Here is a 7,755-nt window from a genome sequence, read left to right as displayed (position 1 = left end):
CGCTGAATCAGAGCTCCAGCCAGGCCCGGCTGTGGCCAGGCTCCTCAGGCTGGTCCCCTGGTGCCAGACGCTGTGGCAATGTCCTTCACGAGGCTGGAGAGAGGCGTGCTTGGCTGCAGCCCCGTGGGCGGAGGCCTTCCTCAGCGTGACAGCAGTCTTCACCGCAGGACCTGACTGTCCCCAGGAGGCGCCTGCTCTGTGCCCAGGAGCCCCTCAGTGGCCCCGAATCCCGACCCCCCGCCAAGGCTTGGAGTCCGAGCTCACCAAAGCCTTCGGGTATCTCTGAAGCGCACAGGCCCGGAGACCGACCCAGGCGCTCCAGCCCCCCACCCCACGCTGGGGAAGGCGGCCCAGGAGGTGGGGTGTGGGGGGAAGGGTGGGAGAGGAAGTGAAGTTGGTTCTGTCCCAGAGTTGGGGGCGGAGCATCCCTGGGTGGGGTGGGGGGCAGTTCCTCACACTCCCCGCCCTGAGCTGACGTGGAGACCGATTGAGATGGAGGAACCCACTCCGTGACCAGGGCACACGCCTCCGGCCTCACGGCCTCCGGCAGTGTCCCCGCCTCCGGGCCTGGGGCTGCTCGTGAGAGCGCGAGTTCTGTAAAGCAAGGTCTGCGTGGAGCCGCCAGCTGCCCTGTGTGCCCAGGCCACAGGCCGGGTGGACGCGGAGGGACCAGAGGGGCAGCCCCGCTGGGGAGGGGAGGCCTGTGCCCAGTGCGGCCGGATGGCCTCAGAGTCCCAGCAGACAGGCGCCTTCCCGCCCACCTACTCTCGTCCCTGATGCGGGTGGTGGGTCATCCCGGGTCCTGAGCAGGCGGAGACAGGATGACACCAGGCTGCCTCCCTGCACCGGGCCCCGCCACCTGGGGTTTCCCAAGCACCGTCCCCATGGGCACCCGAGACCCGGTGTCTCCGCACCCCGACTTCCCACACTCGCTGCCTGCCTCCGTCCTCATGTGCCGCGGCTCCTGCCACCCACTTCCCTTTTGTGTCCCGAGCCGCGGCCCGCCGTGTCCAGCCTGTTGCACAGCACGCCCCTGAGGGGATCCGACGGGCCAGCTTGCGACTGTCCCGCAGGACACATGTGTGCACTAGCCCTCCGCCAGGCTGCACCCTGTCCTGGACGCGAGGGAGCCGCGGGGTGAGCTCCCTGCAGCCAGAACCAGACAGCAGGGGTTCACGGCTCACCCCGCGCCCCCTGGAGGAGGACCGGCCACATGGCGGGAGCCTCGTCATCGCACTGAGTCTCGATGTCGTCCTCTGGAGTGAAGGGGAAACTGGGCATTGTCTCCTGCCAGTGCAGTAGGCGTTAAGGAAACAGAGACTCTGAAGTGCCCGGGACCCCGTGACAGAGACTCTGAAGCGCCTGGACCCCGTGACAGAGACTCTGAAGCGCCTGGGACCCGGCGAGTGCCCGCGTGCTCTGTGATTACCGTCCCTGCTTCCATTCCCTGTGGCGGGCAGAGGCTCAGCAGGGGCCCCGGCGGGAACCCTGCAGGCAGGACTGCGGGCGTCCGAGGCTCCTGGTGCCACTGCCTGGACCTGCTGGAGACTAACAGTTGGCGCCAGGCGGAGTTGCTGCAAGGACAGTGGCAGCAGCGAGACCTGTGCTACCCGGTGACGTTGCCTCCAAGAGACGGACGGGATGGGGGTGGGGAGGGGGGCGCCGCGGGCTTGCGAGGCGCTGTTTGGGTCACGCCATTGGGTCTCGTCATTGGTTTTCTCTATCACGGTAAAAGCGACTCACGCCTCACTCGATGCGGCAAGCGACACAGGTGTGGGACTTCCGAATGCGGGGGACGCATGGAGACACCCTTCAGCACATCTTCAAAACCAGTCTTTTCCGGAGGGGCGCAGGCCGAGGGAGCTGGGCCCGGGCTGCACGGCCGCAGGGCCCGGTCCGGGCAGGCGAGCAGAAGGCAGGCGGAGGTGCCAGGGCAGGTCCCCTTTCGTCGCAAAGAACAACAGCAACTTGAAAACTCACACAAAGAACACAGCAGGTTGAAGAAAGCCACCTCCCCCGACCGCTTCCCGCCTCCCCCGCGAGCACAATAACTAAGGTCCAGTGGGAAATTGAAGCCATGGCGAAGGGGGAGAGACGGGGGCACATTCCGCTCCCAGAACCGCCCGCGACTTCCTGCGCCTGGGCCGGAGCGAGGGCGGGCGGATCGAGGCTCATCGGGGGTCGCGCGGTGCCCACGACCCTGCTGCCCTCCCCTCTTCCTCACCGTCCCGGCTGTCCCTCCACACGCAGACTGTGGGGCCCCCGCGTTCCCAGGGGGGCCGCCTGCCCACTCGGCCGTGATTTATTAACCGGACCCTGTGAATGGACGTTTGGGCTCCTCAACTGTCGTTATTACAGAAACGCTGAGGTGACCGTCCTTGTACGGAAATCCTCATGACCTCTGGCGACTCTTTCTTTGGACACAGGCCTAAGAATGAATGTGTCCTGTCCCAGCCCATCAGAGAGGGGACGAGGCAGAGTTCGTGAGGCTCCCCGGAGCCGGGGCTGCGCCTAGCGGTCCCGGGCAGACACGGCGGCTCCGGGTCCCCGGGGAGGTGGCCCTCAGGGACGCTGCTCGGCACAGGCACAGGAAACACGAGCTCCGCGGCGGCGGACGGAGCTGGAGGGCCGGGCAGGCCATTTCTCTCCTTTCGTGTTTTCAGCGGTTTCTCCACGTGGGCCCTTTGCGCCCTCTGCATTCGAAGCTCTTGGGCACCCAGGCTTCCCATTGATCCGCCCCAGCGGAGTCTGGGCCTCGCCCGAGACAAGGACCTCGCTGTCCCATCTCACGGTGGGTGGCTCTGTGTGCTCCACACCCTCGTCTCTCTGGGCCTACCTGCCGCCACCTCCTTCGGTGTTTTTATTTGCCATGATTTCCTCGTCTTTTTAGATCTACTTTTCTGCGTTGGATTGAAATAATCGAATTTCTTTGTCCCCCTGCCTTTTCTGCAGAGGCCGGAAGTCACACCCTCTGTTCCGTTCTTCGAGGGCTCGCCCCAGGCCTGTCGGCTCCGCTTAACACGTCCCACGACAGCCCGCGGGACCCGTGGGCAACGGGCCCCCTCAACACCGCCGCCACTCGTCCGCCGAGCCTCGTGCTGTTGGGTTAGATTTCTGCCGTTTCTTACTGACCAGCTCTCGTCGTTGGGATCAGTGATTCTCCCCGCGGAGTAAATCGTTCACAGTTAGGGTCTCGCGCTTGGGCGCTCATCATGCCTACGGACCCCATCCTTCCTCCTGGCCTCTGCGCCTCTTCCCGGATAGGGCCTTCCGGTCCCTTCCGTGGGGTCTGCCAGGGGCGCTTTCGGTCTCTCTCTAGGGATGTCTTTCCCTTCCCCCGTTGGACAGCAGTTTAGCTCACTAAAGTTTTGCAAGAAATCTGGGGTTGGTTCTCTCTGGCCGCTTTTAGAATGTTCTCTTTGTCTTCGATGTTTCCGGCATTTCTTTGATGCTCTGTGAAACCACAGAGCTGTACAGTACAACTGCCCCCAGACCCCAGGACAGAGCTCCGAAAACCCGTGTAATTTCCTGAGTGATCACAGTGCCAGGAGCATCTCTTGTTCTCAGGAGGCTGCGTGGCTCCTGGACGGGGCTGTCGCTGGAAGATGAAGCCAGCATTAGCAGCTCAGCTTTTCAAGGGTCTTCGATCCAAAGACCCATGGCTTTCTTTAATTTTGAAACGTTCTCAGCCATGGATTCGTCATCAACCCTCCATTTTTCCCCTACTTTTTTGGAACAATATACACACATTGCCTCCCCTCGTTCCAGCTGCCGTGTCCATTAGCCTTTCTTCCTGATTTCCTTTCCTCTCTGCTACCTTCTCGATAATTTCCTCAGATCCACCTTCCAGTTCACGCATTCGCTTTTATCTGGTCTCTGGTTTAAAACATCCGTTGGGCTTTTAGGCTCCTTGCTACTTCTAGACGTTTAGACGTTGTGTCTGGCTCCTCGTTGGGCTGGAGCACCAGAATTTCGTCGTGGGCGCTACACCCTGACGGGAGTGTGGGCATAAGAATCGGCCAGCTCTTCTGGGGGTGGGGGGTCCACCCACACGGCCGTCTGGCAGAGGACGGAAGAAGGAGGTTTTCTCAGGGACGAATGCAAGTGTGGGGACAGAGAGACACGGACGGAGATGGGGGTGTCTCCAAAGTCTCCTCCCCCTGCGACACGTCAAGTCCCTGCCGTGTTTCTCTCGGGTTAAGGGGGAAGTTGGGCGCGTGTGGTTCGCGGTGCGAGTTTTCTCTCGACATGAGACAGAAGGCTAAGCTGCTGTGGCCCGAGGGTCCCACTCGCTCAGGGCTTACAGAGCAGCGCAGCAAACCTGTGTGCACCCGGTTAGTGTCCACGGTGGGCGTTCCAGACCCACAAGTAGCCCTGGCCCTTGAAGCCATCAGGGAGCCAGACGATGGGGTCCTGCCACCAGCAACCGCGACGTCCAGTGGGAACGGGGAGGAACACATGTGGAGGCCCAGACGTCTCTCTCAGGGATGTGAGGGGACGTCACGGGACGTCACATCCACCCCGCTGCATGCGTTTCCCTGGTGAGAGCTTAGTCACATGTCCGCCCCGTACCGGTGGGGGTGGTGGGGGGCGCGTGAAATGTGAGCCAGCTCCGCAGCCAGGTCCCCCCAGCTCTGCCCCTGCAGGACAGGAGGAGCGGGGTTCGGGAGCTGCGTCTCCGCGCCCTCCTGGCCGCCTGTCCCGTTCTCGGTTCTGGCTCAGCAGGCCCCACCTTCCCACGTCCCAAGAAGGAAAATGAGAAGGAAGGAAGGAAGTAATAAGTGTGTGCAAAGAGAACAGAAGGAAGAGAGGGAGAGAAGGGAGCGGCGGATCTTGGTCTTCACCGACCCCGCGCCGACCCCGCGCCTACCCCGCCGACCCCGCCACCAGCACGGAGTTCCCGCGAGAGCCGCAGTTCCCCGGTTTTGTACTTGATGACGTCATCCTGCTGCGTTTCCGTGAGTCACTCCCAGGCAGGCAGGTCGTTGGGGCACCTGGTCCCCTCGTCGCTTCCCGCGCACATTTCCTCTTTGCCTTGGAGCCGTCACGACTGAGGACGAGTCTAAAGCCGGCCGATTTTTCCCCTTTGTGGAAACTGGGTCTTTTGCCCAGGTGTCTGTCTGAGTCAGAGCACCTCCCGGCTCCTGGACTGATCTGTATTCCCACATTTCACACGGTTATCCGTGCCAACCTGTCCTCCCCCTGCCCACCTCCCCTTGACCCTTCCCCCGCCCCCGTCCCGATAACATAGGACATTTTCTAGGTCCCCGGCTAGCTCATTCCCACTTACTTTGCATCTTTGAGGGAGGTTCTGTTCTGGCCCATTTCCTCCAGGAATGGGATTGGTGATTCCCCACGCCAGCTCCTACCTACTGGACCACGTCTGAACTGTCCTGTTACATCAGGACCCGGAGCTGCAGACTCGTCGTTTGCAAGCGGTGCTCTGCCAGCCCTCTGTGGGGACTCGTGGCGGGGAGTGTGATCTGTTTCTGCAGGGGCTTCTCATCCTCTGTCCCTGGCACTGTGCATCGGGGGCCTTTGTGGGGCTGCCGTGTCCCTCTTGGGAGGGGGGCTGGCTACGGGAGGCTCGGCTCACAGCCTTCGGTGGTTGAGTTCGTGTTAGTACCTCTGCTCTGTTCGCTCTTGTTAGACTCCACAGGCGACTCGCGGGGCACGTCCCCACTGCATGCCAGCCACCGGGGCGACATTTTCTCAGGGAGACTGTTAATCTCAGGGCGACCGGTGCTGACCTGAAGTTGGAAGGGCATTCCAAGGACGCCGCACAGCTCAGAGCGCAAACACACAGGTCAGGCCCACGGGAGCCGTAAGAGGTGTGGCAAGGTCCCCGCGTCTGTACCTCCGCCTCGTCTGTGCAGCCGCCAACGTCAGTTTCTTCATAAAGATAAGAACGTGGCTTAATCGTACCCAGCCGATTTCAGCCAAGCGTACCGTGTGGCCTTTGCAGTCTGACCTTTGGCCTTTGGAGGTGTCGGCGGTGAACTCGTGAGGACACGAAGGAGCTTTATCTAAACGAGAACTCGGCTTAGTGCACGCGGCGGTTTCGGCAGCTCGCTGTTTGGGGGCTGTCGGCGTATTCCCGGATGGCGCGGATGGTGGGGTCCGCTGGGGGCTGCCGCGCACAGAGGGGAGGCCCAGAGCGGGGCTCGAATGAGGAGGAGGCGCCAAGAGAGGCTGCGAGACAATCTCGGCTCGGAGCAGACGAGCCACCGACCGCCTCACGCGGCGCGTCGGGACGAGTGCGGGGTGAGCGAGGACGCAGCTCGGCTCTGCTTCCTGTCTGCCGATCGGTGTCCAGGGCTCACCCGGACGCAGGAGGGTGTCGCCGTCAGACCCACAGGACGCGGGTCCCTCTGGAAGGCTCCTCCCCGCCATCGTGCTGTGACCTCTGGGGCGCACAAACCCCCGGGTCGTCCCACGGTCGTGGCGGAGCCTCTGACATCCCCGGGCGGAATCTCAGCCCGATGCACTCTGACCTGGTTGTGAGCGGGAGGTCAGTTCCCAGCTGGGCCACCGCCGAGTGCAGAGCGGGGAAGGGCCAGAGCGCCGGGCCCAGGGCTCTGGGACGTGAGGGCCAGGCCGGGCACACGGCCACCTTCTCGTCCGGACACTTTGCAGCAGCCAGCCTGGGAGTGTGGCGCTAGTCACTCCCCAGGGGGCCGCGGAGGCCTGGCCACCTCCTCTCTCTGCTGGCATCCGCACGCGGGCCAACCGCAGCTTCGCACCCTGTCGGCAAGCGCACGCTCAGACCGCCATGGACCCACTCGGATGTGTGCACACGGGCCCGTGTGTGAACCCCAGGAGGGGCGGAACCACGCGGGGTCCCATGAGGGGCGTGCAGCAGGGGAGGGGCTGCATGCGTGGCCGGCCTGGCACCTCACCGGGCTCTCTTCCCCAGAGACCCCGGGCCTGAGCAGAGGTCCACTGGTGTACGCACGTGGGCGTCAGCGCAGAAGACGCCCCAGCCAGGGGCCGGCGGGGACGCCAACGGGATGGGGCTCCCAACCCCCAGGCATGGGGAGCTGGAGCAGGAGCCCATGGGGGGCACAGTCTCCAGGACCCGGCACCACACAGAATGCATTTCATCCCAAGCTCACTTTCAAGGCTGCTGACTGCATTTTCTGAAAATCTGCCCGTTCCTCCTGTGCTGATGGCCATCAGCTCCTGCCTCCGCCTGCTGTGGCTCCTCCTCCTGCTGCGGCCCCTCCTCCCAGGGAAGGCTGTTCTCACGGCCCGAGCTTCCGGATCCTGGCTCGCCGGCCTCCTGAAGTACCTGCCTTTTGCCTCCCGAGAAATCCCAGCGTGGCAACACGTGTCACAGACGGCGTGCTGGACTAGACCGGAAGACAAAGTCGTTCCCTCTGCAGCCTCCGGGTGCGGGCGACCTGGCCACCCCGCGGCCTGGGCCCTGAACCCTGCAGCACGTCAGAGACAGAGGAGCTTCACGCCGAATCCTGAAACCCACGTCTCACACCGCTGAAGAAAGATGTGATTTCAGTACGAGCCCAGTTTCTAGCAAACTGGAGAAACACTGATGGCGAGGCAGGACGGAGGGGGGACAGCAGGGACGGCAGGGACAGAAGGGACAGCGGGGACAGAAGGGACAGCGGGGACAGCAGAGACGGAAGGGACAGCGGGGACAGCAGGGACAGAAGGGACAGCGGGGACAGCGGGGACGGAAGGGACAGCGGGGACAGAAGGGACAAGGACAGCGGGGACAGAAGGGACAGCAGGGAC

The 7,755-nt window shown here is 63.3% G+C and overlaps 1 long non-coding RNA gene across 1 annotated transcript in view; it reads left to right on the top strand.

Moving 5' to 3' along the window:
• The first annotated feature begins 1,809 nt into the window (after positions 1–1,809).
• LOC112482315 overlaps positions 1,810–7,755 on the top strand; it is a 23,055-nt gene continuing 17,109 nt past the window's right edge. Inside the window, exons 1-2 of the long non-coding RNA XR_003047273.1 lie at positions 1,810–2,791; positions 2,953–3,105. This is a non-coding gene — a long non-coding RNA (uncharacterized LOC112482315). The remainder of the gene's footprint in view (positions 2,792–2,952; positions 3,106–7,755) is intronic.

Source organism: Pteropus alecto, unplaced genomic scaffold (assembly GCF_000325575.1).
Source record: "Pteropus alecto unplaced genomic scaffold, ASM32557v1 scaffold195, whole genome shotgun sequence".
Taxonomy (NCBI): Eukaryota; Metazoa; Chordata; class Mammalia; order Chiroptera; family Pteropodidae; genus Pteropus; species Pteropus alecto.
This window is presented reverse-complemented; position numbering and strand designations above follow the sequence as displayed.